Here is a 13486-nt window from a genome sequence, read left to right as displayed (position 1 = left end):
GGGAAAATTGTAATCCTTATATATTTGGAGAAATAAAGCTAACACCAGGACACAGTAGCCCACAGTGATGTCCCAGCATCTCCTGCCCATAGCTCTCTGTAGTAAGGAGCCCCCTTGTACTCCTAAGATTTACCTGGATTATACGACAAGACTGAGAAGAAATAAGGGTGTAGGGAGTGTCATGTCTTGACATTTTCATCTTCTGAATGCTTAATATATTTAAAGTAAAATCCAGAAACATATATAGGTCCATGACTCCCAATTTGTTCTTTGTTCTAGGAACCACCCACATTTCTGTGAGTCCTGAAACATCCACTAGACCTGCAATGACCTCTGCTAGGAGCAGTTCAGGTAAATCAGAGAGGGATGAGTGTGTCTTGCTCTCATTGTATGTGTAGCTCCGTTTATGTTGGGAGGGTTTGATGCACAATGGAAATGAGTGATAAGATATTGGCACTATAAGGAATTCTGCACGTAAATTTGTAATGACAGAATTGGGGTAGATCATATTTCTGTAGTTATACTTGTTTATATGGCTACAGTGTTTTTGAGGACTCCATACTGCTTTAGATGCCCTTTAGATCTTGAAATAGCAGTGACTTACAAGGTGGCTTAGATGGGAGAATTTCCAGAGATACTTTTGTGTAAAATGAGAGGGGTTCAGACTCATGAATCTTGAAACTGGGAGCAAGACATTTAAGGATGCTTACCTGTTCTTTAAATAAGTGAATATGTGTGTGGATGTGTTACTGTTCATACATGGAAACCAGATCTGTGGGATTCCCTTGTAACTAGAGTTGGACTTGGTTGTGAGACATCTACATAAGTGTTCCACAGTCAGGTCTTCAGAAATAGGAGGATATATTTTCATCCATGTTACTATCTCTAGTCACAGGATTGTATTGCGTTATTTGTATTTTTTTTTTTTTACTTTTTCAGTTTCATACAGCATATTTCGATCATTATTAGTGCCCTTCCCTCAACTGCTTCCACATCGTCTGTGTTTTCATTAGCTAGCAGTTATTCAGGGTAGGCACATGTGAAGGGCCAAGTATCAGATATAGCAAAGTTATCCAGGAACATTCCAATAAAATAAGTAACATGTTGACAGCTCATAAGAATGTGGTCAACAGGGACCATGTCATTCATAATCATAGTTGAAAGGCTGTGTTCAAAAATAATTGTTTACCTCAGCCAAAAGGTTTACAAATAGTTTTGCTGTGCATATCTTGAGAATCAGATGTTTGGGTCCAAATTCTAGGCCCAGACATCTTGAGCTAGGTTCTCAGTGTAGATCAACATGCCCCACGTCTCTTACCACATGTGGAAAATAGACACAGCAGTATTTTTCTGTATCAGATTTGGATGAGAATGTTCACTAGGTTCACTATATCTGTGATTATTTTGAATGTTCTTCCATTTACATTGGTAATAGCAGGCTCTACCACATCTTCACACACTGGTGAAGAAGGCAGCACATCTGGGCCAAAAAGCACTGCACTTACCAGTCCAGGAGAGTCAGGTATGATGGGATCTGCATGTGTGTGCCGATGATGGGTGAAAGTACTGCAGTTAGGATGTGGAAAATAGGATGAATGCACTAAGATAGCAGTTGTGCCCCCATTCCCTACATCCCATAGATAAGCATGCATATGTTGAAAAACTAATATCTAGTTAGTCAGGGATAAAGGGTGAGTAGGTAGAAACATAAGGACATGCTTGAGTGTGAGCACTCCAAACTATAAGTGTGAGCACAATAGGAACACAAGTGTGAGTATACCAGGGCCATGATTGTTACCATAGCAAGAGTTTGAGTGTGATAATAGCAGGATTCTAAGTGTAAACACAACATTCTCATGATTGTGAATACACCAGGACCATAAGTGAAAACACACCAAGACAATGAGTATCAGCACAGCAGAACTATGAGTTAAGCATAGCAGGCCCGTGGACATTCACATGCCAGGATCTTAATGTGACAACAGGATTATGATTGTGCAAACAACAGCACCATGATGTGTGAGCACAGGAGAACCATAGGCAAGATCACATCAGAACCATGAGTGTGAGCACCAGTGTGAAACAGCACATGCACTAAACACGACAAAGCTCCTTTTTGAGACACGTGGTGGGATCCAGGCCAACTTTCTCTGAAACTCAGGATGGGAAAACGAGGCTAAACTACTGTGATCTGGGACAACTTTGAATGAACTAAGGCATGAAGGAACATTTGAATTCCATGGGGATGGTTTTCTTCACTATTTATTTCAATATCATCTGTTCATCCCGCAGGCACAAGTAGAGGAGCCAGTACATCAACTCCTGGAGGCACATCAGGAAGCACATCTGGAGTAACAGGTACCAAGGATCAGGTGAAGGCAGTCCTCATGTAGTGGACTTGAGAGACAAGTACCAAGAAGTCATCAATGGTGAAAGTTGTCATACTTTTTTCCAATAAGAAACCAAATGCTCCATAGATGAGGAAGATAGTGAAGTCATTTGTCACATTTTGAGTGGGCTTGGGATGCTGTGAAGGAAGATAAATTGATATAACTGTCTCAGCAATTAGAACTAGTGCAATTCTGTAGGTGGTATTCTTATTACTCTATATGATGCCGTGTGAAGGGAAATTTTATATGCCCAATATGTTCTTGGTTCTAGGAACCATTCCTGGTGGCCCCACCACTGTGAGTCCTGGAACATCAACTAGACCAGCAGTGACCTCTGCTAGGAGCAGTACAGGTAAATCAGAGGACAGGGTAGGGGGTCCAGGGTTTGTTGTATGTGGAGCCTATTTTCTATAGGTGGAGAATGATACACATTTGAAAGTAGTAAGAAATTGGCAGCAAAAATGCTGCAATTACAGAAGTAGAGTAGATCATATTTCTGTAGTTAGCCTGAGTGTGCACATGGACACTTACAGTTGTGAGATGTTAGCTACTGAAATGGGCATGTGACTTGCAAGGTGTCTTAGATAGGAGAAAAACTAGAGTTAATTTACTATGACTGGAGAGACCTTCAGATTCATGAACCTTGGAACTGTGGGAGAGTTTTAAAGATGTTTACTTTTTCTTTAAATACTGTGTTGTGTGACTGTTAGTACACGTACCAATGCAAGCGAGATATGTGGGATTCTCTCCCAACTACAGTTAGAGATGCGTGTGAGACACCTTACATGGTGTCAGAAACTCAGGTCTCGTAAAGAGCAGGATATATTTTAAGCCTGCTTAGTATCTCTTCAGTCCCAAGAAGTACATTTAGTTATTTATATATTTTATTTGGGGGGGGAATTTTACGCACCATATTTTGATCATTGTTTGTGCCCTTCCCTCCACTCCTCCCACACCCATCTCTCCTTCACTAGTCACCAAACACTGTGTAGTCTTTGATTGTAGACCCCAGGGTTCCATTCTGTGTCATCTTCTGGTTATTGTTGTGCTGTTCATGGCTTGAGTTGAAATTCTAGGCCTAGACTTTGTGAGTTTGCTTCTCAGCCACAGAATGGATCAAAGTGCACCAGGTCATTTACTGCTCATGGCAAATAGAGAAGATAGGGTTTTCTGCTGCAGATGTTGATGAGAATGTTCAATGGCTTGATTATATCTGGGATAATTTTATATTGCCCTTCTTTTTAAATGGATAACAGCAGCCAATACCACACCCCCACACACTGGTGGAGAAGGCAGCATATCTGGGCCACACAGCCCTGGTGTTACCAGTCGAGGAGAGTCAGGTGAGTCAGGATTTGCATGTCTGTGCCTTTAATGGGGAAAGGCTCATAGTAGATATGAAGGAAAATTGTGGACATACACAAGGTTGCAATTGTGCCCCCATTTCTTAATATCCCATAGAGAAACAAGCATATGTTGAAAATCCTACTGTATAGTTAGTCGGGGATAAAGGGAGAGTAGGTGGGAACCTAAGGTCATGCTTGTGCACACAGAAGGACGGTAAGACACAGCATACCACATCCATGATTGTTAACAAAGCAAGATCTTGACTGTGATCAGAGCAGGATTACAAGTGTAACAATATCATCACTATGAGTGTGAACACACCAGAACCATGGGTAGGAGCACAATAGTACTGTGAGTATGAGTATAGGAAATCCATGAGAATTAGTCTACCAGGATCATAAATGTGATAATAGCAGGATTATGAGTGTGAAACCAACAAACCCATGAGTGTAATCAAACAGAAACACTGTGAAAATAGCAAGAGTGTCAAGGCCCTACTCCCCTGACAAGCACAACATAGCTCATATGTGAAACATGTGGTTATACCCTGGCCACTTGTATCTGAAACTCAGACTGGGAAAATGAGTTTAAGGAGACGTAATCAAGGAAAACTTTGAAGGAATTAAGGCTATGAAGAAACACTGGAATTCTCTGGAGATGTTTTAATTTACAGTTTAATAAGTTCTGTTCCTCCCACAGGCACAAGTGGAAGAGCAGGCACATCTTCTACCGAAGCTGCTGTAGAAAGCACATCTGGAAAAACAGGTACTGAGGATCAAGTACATGTGAGAGCCAAGGAGGAGACTTGAAAGCTTAGTGCCATGATTCCATCAATGATAAAATTCTTCCTAGAAAATGCTCACATTGTTCCCAATATGAAGCCATAATAGAAATATAATAAAATCATTTGTAAAATTCTAGGTAGTATACAGGATGTTGTAAAGAACAAAAGATTGAAGCTACATTCCTCAGATGAGAAATAGTTAAATTCTGTAGGTAGTATTCCAAATACTCTACATGATGCTTTATGAAGTTGGTGTTTGTTTCCCTACTCTGGTTCCAATTGGAAAAAACCAGATAGTATATTCCTGTAACATATAAACATAAAATAATAAGCAAGACAGCCAGAACTGTATCAGCTATGTTAATGGCACCATAGGCTTGAGATAGGATATGTTCACTCCATGTTTAATGTTAATAAATTGACATGACTGTTGTTTCTTGAACTATGAAAACATTGAGGAACTGATTTCATCAAGAGAATGATAGTATGTCCCAAGATATGGATACGAATGTTTATAAACATACCCACATCAAGAAAAAAATGAGAATAGATTTAATAGTCCTTTCCAGAAAGTATATAATTTCATAGAATACTCATGTAATGTTTTTCCCTTTTACCCACATAAGGCTCAACTCAGGCATCCTCTGGGTCCAGCCCTGTTACATCAGGTGTCAGCACTCTTGGAGAAGCAAGCACTCAACCCACAAGTTCAGGTAAGACCCAATAGCCTAGGGTGATGCCCCAGGAGCCCAACTCCAGTGCCACATCTCCTCAAATAAAGTGATATCTCCTTATCCTTCCAAAACAATTGCACTAACTGTAGGAAAGGCATGTAACTCAACCAGAGCTCAAGTTCCCAGGAAAATACCATCTGACACAGTAAACCAATATCCCTCTCCTGAAGAAAGGTTTTGTTTGATATGAGTTTTCTTCAGACTTTTTCATTCCTATTTATATGATTTTAAATTCAAAGTAAATTTCAAATGTCAAAGTATCATCTATGACAGCTTGAGAATATGACATGAGTTAATGGCACGTGTGTTTAAGAAGCACAGCTGGGGCTATATGCTTGAGTTTGTCTTGTTGCTGTGTTCTTCACAAGTTCAGTGACCTGATGTGTGTCGCTACATACCATCCAAACACATTCAAGAACAATAAGTTCAATTAGAATAAATCTAAACAACAGAAACCACACTTTATTTGTGTACAGGATATTCTAAATCCATATTTTCTCATTAGTGGTTGAAGGAGGTCCCACCATGCCAGTGTTCACCGAGGAAGAAGCCAGCACACCCATCAGTCGAAGCACTGGAGCTACAAGCCCAGTTATCTCAAGTGATTCCAAACATGCACCTTGTGTGCTAAATTGTCCAACCAGGAAAACATAAAGATTGCTATCAACATGGTAGAAAGGCCGACTATAGAAAGTTTGAGTGCATTTCCCAGAATACTTTCAAAGTGGCCGAACAATAGAATCCATTGCTCTTGTTTGCCAGGTTCAACAGGGGTACCTGCATCAACCAGCACAGGAGCAGACCAAGGAAGCTCAGCTGGAACACCAGGCACTGGGACCACCAGCCCTGTTGCACCATCAGGTTGGACACGGCCTCTATAGAGGATGTAAAGTGACCACCACATGCTTTGGCCATAGGCCTGAGAGAGGAACCAAAATGCCACTGAATATAAGCAAATGCATGATATGATAAAACAGTTTGAAGGTTTCTATAGCTACCTGTACATGTTAACCCCTTCTTTTCCCATAGGAACAACAGGAGAGACATCTGCAGCCACATCTGTACCTCTCAGACAGAGCACATCTGGAGAAACAGGTATCATGCCAGCAGAGCACTGGGATATCCTGAAGTAGATTTGTGATCTTACATCCAGCTTAAGATTTCTCACAGGCTGGTCTTCCCAGGAAGCATGATGACAGCTGTTCAGGTGGTGTCAAGTGTCAGGAAGATTGACCATGTACCCCAAATCTATGTTGTCTTGAGAGCAAGTCAGATTTCAGGTTTGCAAGGGAGTATTAGTATCCATGTCTCACTCAACTATAAAACAAAAAAATAAAATAAAATACATACTGATGTATAAAACAAGGAGTAATTAGTGCAGAAACTAAGAGGAATATGGTACCAAGCTGATTTTGGATAGTCTGTTCTAGAATGGTAAATCAAATAGTTGAACTTTGACTTGTGTGTGGAAGTATGTTATTTCTGACACATGCATTGCAAAGTTGTACAATATCAGGGAAATCTAGTGTGCTTTGTTTATCTTTAAAAAATTCTAGATGCCAGAGTGTGTAAGGACCGACACCTTTCCAAGTAGATGATGGGGTAGTGAATTTGTTGTGATGTGAAGAAGCGAGGGTATACTGAGTAATGTTTACAACATGGATTAACTCTGTGTTTTTATAAGCTAACATTTTACAATGGTAGTCAATACTGAAGGGCCATTTGCCAGGTAGCAGAAGTTATTCAGGAACATGACAGTAAAGCAACAGGTTTAATAGCTAATAAGAATATAGTCTACTGGGACCATGTCATTCGAAAATTGTGTTGGAACATGTACTGTGTTGCTTTAAAAAATTATTACTCTAAATCTCATTTTCATATTTGGACAGAAACCTATGTTCAAAACAATTTACCACCACATCCAAAGTGTTTACAAAAAGATTATTTTGCTATGCATATTTGATATTCGAAGGTGAGAATAGAAATTCTAGGCCTAGAGAGCTTGAGCTTGGTTCTCAGCCTCAATGTGGATCAATGAGGACCAGGTCTCTTGCCACACATGGTAAATAGGCACAATAGTATTTTCTGTGTCAAATATTGGTTCGAATGGTCAATGGTTTGATTACATCTGTGAAACTGTTAATTGCCTCTTTCATTTTAATTGGTAACAGCAGGCCCTACCACATCTTCACACACTGCTGGAGAAGGCAGCACACCTGGGCCACACAGCACTGGACTTACCAGTCCAGAGTCAGGTAAGTCAGGATTGTCATGTGTATGCTTATGTTCGGGAATATGTCTTATAGGTAATGTGATTAATACACTAAGATAGCAGTTGTGGCCCCATTTTTTAATATCCTATAGAGAAACAAGCATATGTTGAGAGTCAATATCCAGTTAGTCAGGGCTAAAGACAGAACAGGTAAGAAGGTAAGGGCATGCTTGTGAGCACAGGAGGACCATAGGTGTGAGAACCGCAGGACCACAAGAATGAGTATACTAGGCCCATGATTGTTAGCATAGGAATAGCTTAAGTGTAAAAATAGCTAAATTGTAAGTATAACCACATTATTCTCTTGAGTATGAATACACTAGAACTGAGTGTGAAAACAGCCGGAATATGAGTATGAGTATAAAGGGATCATGAGCATTAATATAACACAATCCAGAACGTGATGTTAGCAGCACGATTAGTGTGAAAATGCACGACCATGATGGTGAACACACAGAACCAGTGTGAAAATAACACAACATTAATGTCCTGCCTCCAAGATGAGCTGAGAATAGCTCTTACTTGAGACATGTGGTGAGATCCAAACAACTATCTCTGGAACTCAGCTTGTGAAAATGAGGTGAAGGAAAGGTGGTCAAGGAAAACTTTGAAGGAACTAAGGCTTGGAAGAAACAATGAACTTTCATGGGATAGTTTTATTAAGTGCTTAATAAAAACAAGTTCTGTTTGTCCCACAGGCACAACTGGAAGAACAGGTGCATCGACTAGTGAGTCCACTGCAGAAAGCACATCTGGAAGAACAGGTACTGAGGGTCAAGGGCTGGTGAGAGAACATAGTGCAAATATTACAACAATGATAAAACTTTACTGCAAAATTCTCACATTGTTTCCAGTATGAAGCCAAGTGCTTCATAGACGAGAAAATAACAAAGTCATTTATTGCATACTGAGTATTGTATGGTATGCTGTGAAGGATCATAGACTGAAGTCACATGCCTCAGAGATGAGAAATAGTCCAATGCTGTAGGTTTAATCCAAATTCTCTAAATAAAACATTGATGGAATGATTTCATATTAAGAATGTATGAATTCCATGATCTGGAGTTTCAACCTTCAGTTCTGAATGTTTGTAGACAGATTCTTTTTAAGCAAAAGGAGAGCAGTTAGCAGTCCTTTCATGAAAGTATGTAACTTGCAGAATCTTAGTCTTATATTTTTCACTTCGATTCACAGGAGGTCCATCTGTGACATCCTCTGGGTCCAGCCCTGGTACATCAGGAGTCAGCACTGTTGGAGAAACAAGCACACAATCCACAGGTCCAGGTAAGACACAGTAGCCCACAGTCCCAGCATCTCCTGCCCATGGCTCTCTGCAGTAAGGAGCTCCCTAGTACTGCTGGAATTTACCTTGATTACATGACAAGGTTGAGAAGAAATAAGGATGTGGGGAGTGTCATGTCTTGCCATTTTTGTTTTCTGAATGTTTAATATAATTAAAGTAAATTCCAGAAATATATGTAGGTCTGCAACTCCCATTTTGTTCTTGGTTCTAGGAACCACCCGCATTTCTGAGGTCTCCACCACTGTGAGTCCTGAAACATCCACTAGACCTGCAATGACCTCTGCTAGGAGCAGTTCAGGTAAATCAGAGAGGGATGAGTGTGTCTTGCTCTCATTGTATGTGTAGCTCCTTTTATGTTGGGAGAGTTTGATGCACAATGAAAGTGATTAATAAGGTATTGACACTATAAGGAATTCTTCATGAAAATTTATAAGGACAGAAGTGGGGTAGATCATATTTCTGTAGTTATACTTGTTTATATGGCTACAGTGTTTTTGAGGACTCCATACTGCTTTAGATACCCTGTAGATCTTGAAATGGCAGTGACTTACAAGGTGACTTAGATAGAAGAATTACCAGAGATACTTTTGTGTAAAACAGGAGAAGTTCAGACTCATGAGTCTTGAAACTGTGGGAGCAAGACTCTTAAGGATTTTTACTTTTTCTTTAAATAGGGTGCATGTATGTGTACATGTGTACTGTTCATACATGGAAACCAGATCTGTGGGATTCTCTTATAACTAGAGTTGGAGTTGGTTATGGGTGTTCTACATTCGGGTCTTCAGAAAGAGGAGGATATATTCTCAGCCAACTTACTATCTCTAGTAACAGGATTGTATTGAGTTATTTATATTTTTTAACTTTTCAAGAGTTTCGTAGAACATATTTTGATCATGATTAGTGCCCTTCTCTCAACTGCTTCAATATCCTCTGTGTTTTCTTAAGCTAGCAGTTTTCAATGATAGGCACACATGAAGGGCCATGTATCAAATATACCAAAGTTATCCAAGAACAATCTGGTAAAACAAGTACCATGTTTACAGTTCATAAAAATATGGTGAACAGAGACCATGTCATTCATAATCATAGTTGAAAGGCTGTGTTCAAAATGTTCATTGACCTCATTGAAAAGGATTACAAATAGTTTTGCTGTGCATATCTTGAGAATCAGATGTTTGGGTCCAAATTCTAGGCCCAGATATCTTGAGCTAGGTTCTCAGTGTAGATCAACATGCCCCACGTCTCTTACCACATGTGGAAAATAGACACAACAGTATTTTTCTGTATCAGACTTGGATGAGAATATTCACTAGGTGACCATATCTGCGATTATTTTAAATGTTCTTCCATTTACATTGGTAACAGCAGGCCCTACCACATCTTCACACACTGGTGAAGAAGGCAGCACATCTGGGCCAAAAAGCACTGGACTTACCAGTCCAGGAGAGTCAGGTATGTCGGGATCAGCATGTGTGTGCCTATGATGGGGAAAGTATTGCAGTAAAGATGAGGGAAATGTGATGAATGCACTAAGATAGCAGTTGTGCCCCCAATTCCTAATATCCTTTCAAGGAGAACACATATGTTGAAAGCTTAGTAAGTCAGGGATAAAGGGAGAGTCAGGAGGAACGTAAGGGCATGCTTGAGTGTGAGCACAGCCAAACTATAAGTGTGAGCACAACAGGACCACCAGTGTGAGTATACCAGGACCATGGTTCTTAGCACAGCAACAGTTGGAATGTGATAGTAGCAGGATTCTAAGTGTAAGCACATCATTGTCATGAGTGTGAGTGCACCAAGATCAGAAGTGCAAACACACAGGACAATGAGTATAAGCACAGCAGGAGTTTGTGTTGAGCATAGCAGGACCATGGGCATTATTAGGCCAGGATCTTAATGTGACAATAGGATTATGAATGTGTAAACAACAGGACCATGATGTGTGAACACAGGAGAACCATAGGTAAGATCATACCAGAACCATAAGTGTGAGCACACAGGACCAGTGTGAAGACAGTACATGCATTAAGGCCCTGCCGCCCTGACAAACACAATGTATCTCCTTTTGGAAACAAGTGGAGGCATCCAGGCCAGGTTTCTCTAAATTCGGAATGGGAAAACGAGGCTAAGCTACTGCGATCCAGGACAATTTTGAATGAAATAAGGCATGAAGGAACAATGGAATTCCATTGTTTTCTTCACTGTTTATTTCAATATCATCTATTTGTCCCTCAGACACAAGTAGAGGAGCCAGTACATCGACTCCTGGAAGCACAGCAGGAAGCACATCTGGAATAACAGGTACCAGGGATCAGGTGAAGGCAGTCCTCATGTAGTGGACTTGAGAGACAAGTGCCAAGAAGTCATCAGTGGTGAAAGTTCTCTTGGGCAATTGTCATACTTTTTTCCAATATGAAACCAAGTGCTCCACAGATGAGGAAGATAGCAAAGTTATTTGTTGCATTTTGTGTACTCTGTGAGATGCTGTGAAGGAATATAGATTGATGTAAAGTGCCTCAGCGATTAGAAATATTGCAATTCTATGGGTGGTATTCCTAATGCTCTATATGATGCCTTGTGAAGGGAAATTTTATCTCCCCACTCTGTTTCCATTAGGAAAAGGCAGATACTGTGTTCACATAAGATATAAACATAAATTAATTAGTGAAAAAGAAGCAATTGGGGGAACTGTGTCAGACGATGGAAAACTTGACAGTATTTCCCAGAATGCATTTCAAAGTGGCAGCACCTTAGAATCCATTGCTCTTGTCTGCCAGGTTCAACAGGGGCAACTGCATCAACCAGTACAGAAGCAGGCAAGGAAAGCTCAGCTGGAACACCAGGCTCTGTGGCCTCCAGCACTGTTACAGCATCAGGTGAGACACTGTCTTCCTGGGCTGGGGTCAGCACTTGTCTGGCAAGAAATCCACAAGATGGAAATTGTAAATAGAATGGCCTAAGATAACTTGAAAACCGTTATCTGTGTCTATCTGTACCTATGAAGGCCTTTATTTCCCCATAGGAACAAGAGGAGTAACAGGTGCAGCCACCACTGCAGTTACTCAGGAAAGCACATCCATGGGAACAGGTACTGAGGGTGATCAGCAGAGGGACACTAAATCAATAAAGTTGTGAATGCAGTCTACAAAACGTAGTTAGTGCTCCACTTTCCTTGGAATTGTCTCAAAGTCTGCTAATTTCTTACAAGTTCTTTTGAGTCTAGAAATAGACACAAAATGATTGTGATATTTTAAACACTCGATGTGCAAACTCTATGGAATACAGAAAAGTGAAGGAAGGTGTTTATCTTCTTACTCTTCTTGTCTTCAGAAGTGATAGATTTTATAAGAGAAGAAAGAAGCACAAAAGTAAAAGCATAATAGGGAGAAATTGTGGGATTTATGTGAATTATATAGTAGGAACGAGGAAGAGAAGATTAATCTTTCTGAATATTATGTGATCTGCACCATTGGTAGGTTAGAAAGACAGAATATCCTCATGTAATTACACACAAACAGAACAAAGTGATTGGTGGAGATAAAGGAGATTACCCTCCAGTGATGTTTGAGCGAGATTCATCTATTTCTTAATGGAAATAGAATTTCAGTACTTCAAGGCTCTATCCTCATACTATCTTTGTCTGATCTTTCCCCCACGATCAGCATCAGGCACACCAAGCCCATCATCTGCATCATCTTCTACAGCAGCAGGTGTCAGCACTCCTGGGCAAGGAGGCACTGGAGCCACTGGGTCTGGTAAGATTTGATTTCCTGGACTAATGGATTACCAGCTTTCTGAAATGCCCTTCAAATCACGTGTTCATTTGTACACCCTATCTTAGTGTACCTTAGAATGAAGGGCTTAGAGGAGCTGGAAGGGCTGTCTCTCCTTTGGTTTAATGGGATGTGGAATGTTTTTATGGCAGTGATAAGGACCATCTTGATAGACAGCACTGCCATTTTGTTCCTGTGTCTATGACCATAAGCATCTTAGTAGGCTGCACCAACCCAGTCCAAGGAATACCATCTAGACAAAGATCAGCCTCTCTTAAGTTCAGTCTAGGTAAATGAGAGAGAGAGAGAGAGGGAGAGAGAGAGAGAGAGAGAGAGAGAGAGAGAGAGAGAGAGAGAGAGAGAGAGAGAGTGTTCTGTCGAAAGTGTGTTAACAGAGCCCATTTCCTGTGTGTAGTTTGATGTAGAATGACAAGGGGTGATTAGAAATCAGATATGAACCTGGCTCCATGAACATTCATGGAAAGAGTTTGGGGATATTTATCGTGGCTGAGATCTGCTCCGAGTGTGCTTATGGCCATAGTGATTTGAAAACTCATTACATCATGTGAGACTGTGGAACATGATATGAAGATACTATGTGCAATGCTGCCTGGACAAGCAAATCCACGAGACATACTTTCAGACTATTAATAGAACATCCTTTACACTTTAATTGAAATTGAACTTTTAACAATGGTTATTTCAAAGATGCTTACTTTTTCTTTAAATAGTGTGAATGTGTGTGTGTGTGTGTGTGTGTGTGTGTGTGCATGTTACTGTTCATGTATGTGCCCAATGAAGCCAGATCTGTGGGATTCTTCTGTAACTAAAGTTGAAGCTGGTTGTGAGACAACTACAGGGGTGTCCCACACTTGGGTCTTCA

At 40.4% G+C, this 13486-nt stretch overlaps 1 long non-coding RNA gene across 1 annotated transcript; it reads left to right on the top strand.

The window, feature by feature from the left end:
- Positions 1-2331: 2331 nt before the first annotated feature.
- LOC311580038 lies at positions 2332-3684 on the top strand. Its single transcript, XR_014773340.1, has 3 exons — positions 2332-2358; positions 2662-2742; positions 3647-3684. It is a non-coding gene; the product is annotated as an uncharacterized lncRNA (long non-coding RNA).
- Positions 3685-13486: the final 9802 nt, after the last annotated feature.

This window comes from Acomys minous (assembly GCF_964271855.1).
Source record: "Acomys minous genome assembly, chromosome: 12".
In the NCBI taxonomy this organism is placed as follows: Eukaryota; Metazoa; Chordata; class Mammalia; order Rodentia; family Muridae; genus Acomys; species Acomys minous.
This window is presented reverse-complemented; position numbering and strand designations above follow the sequence as displayed.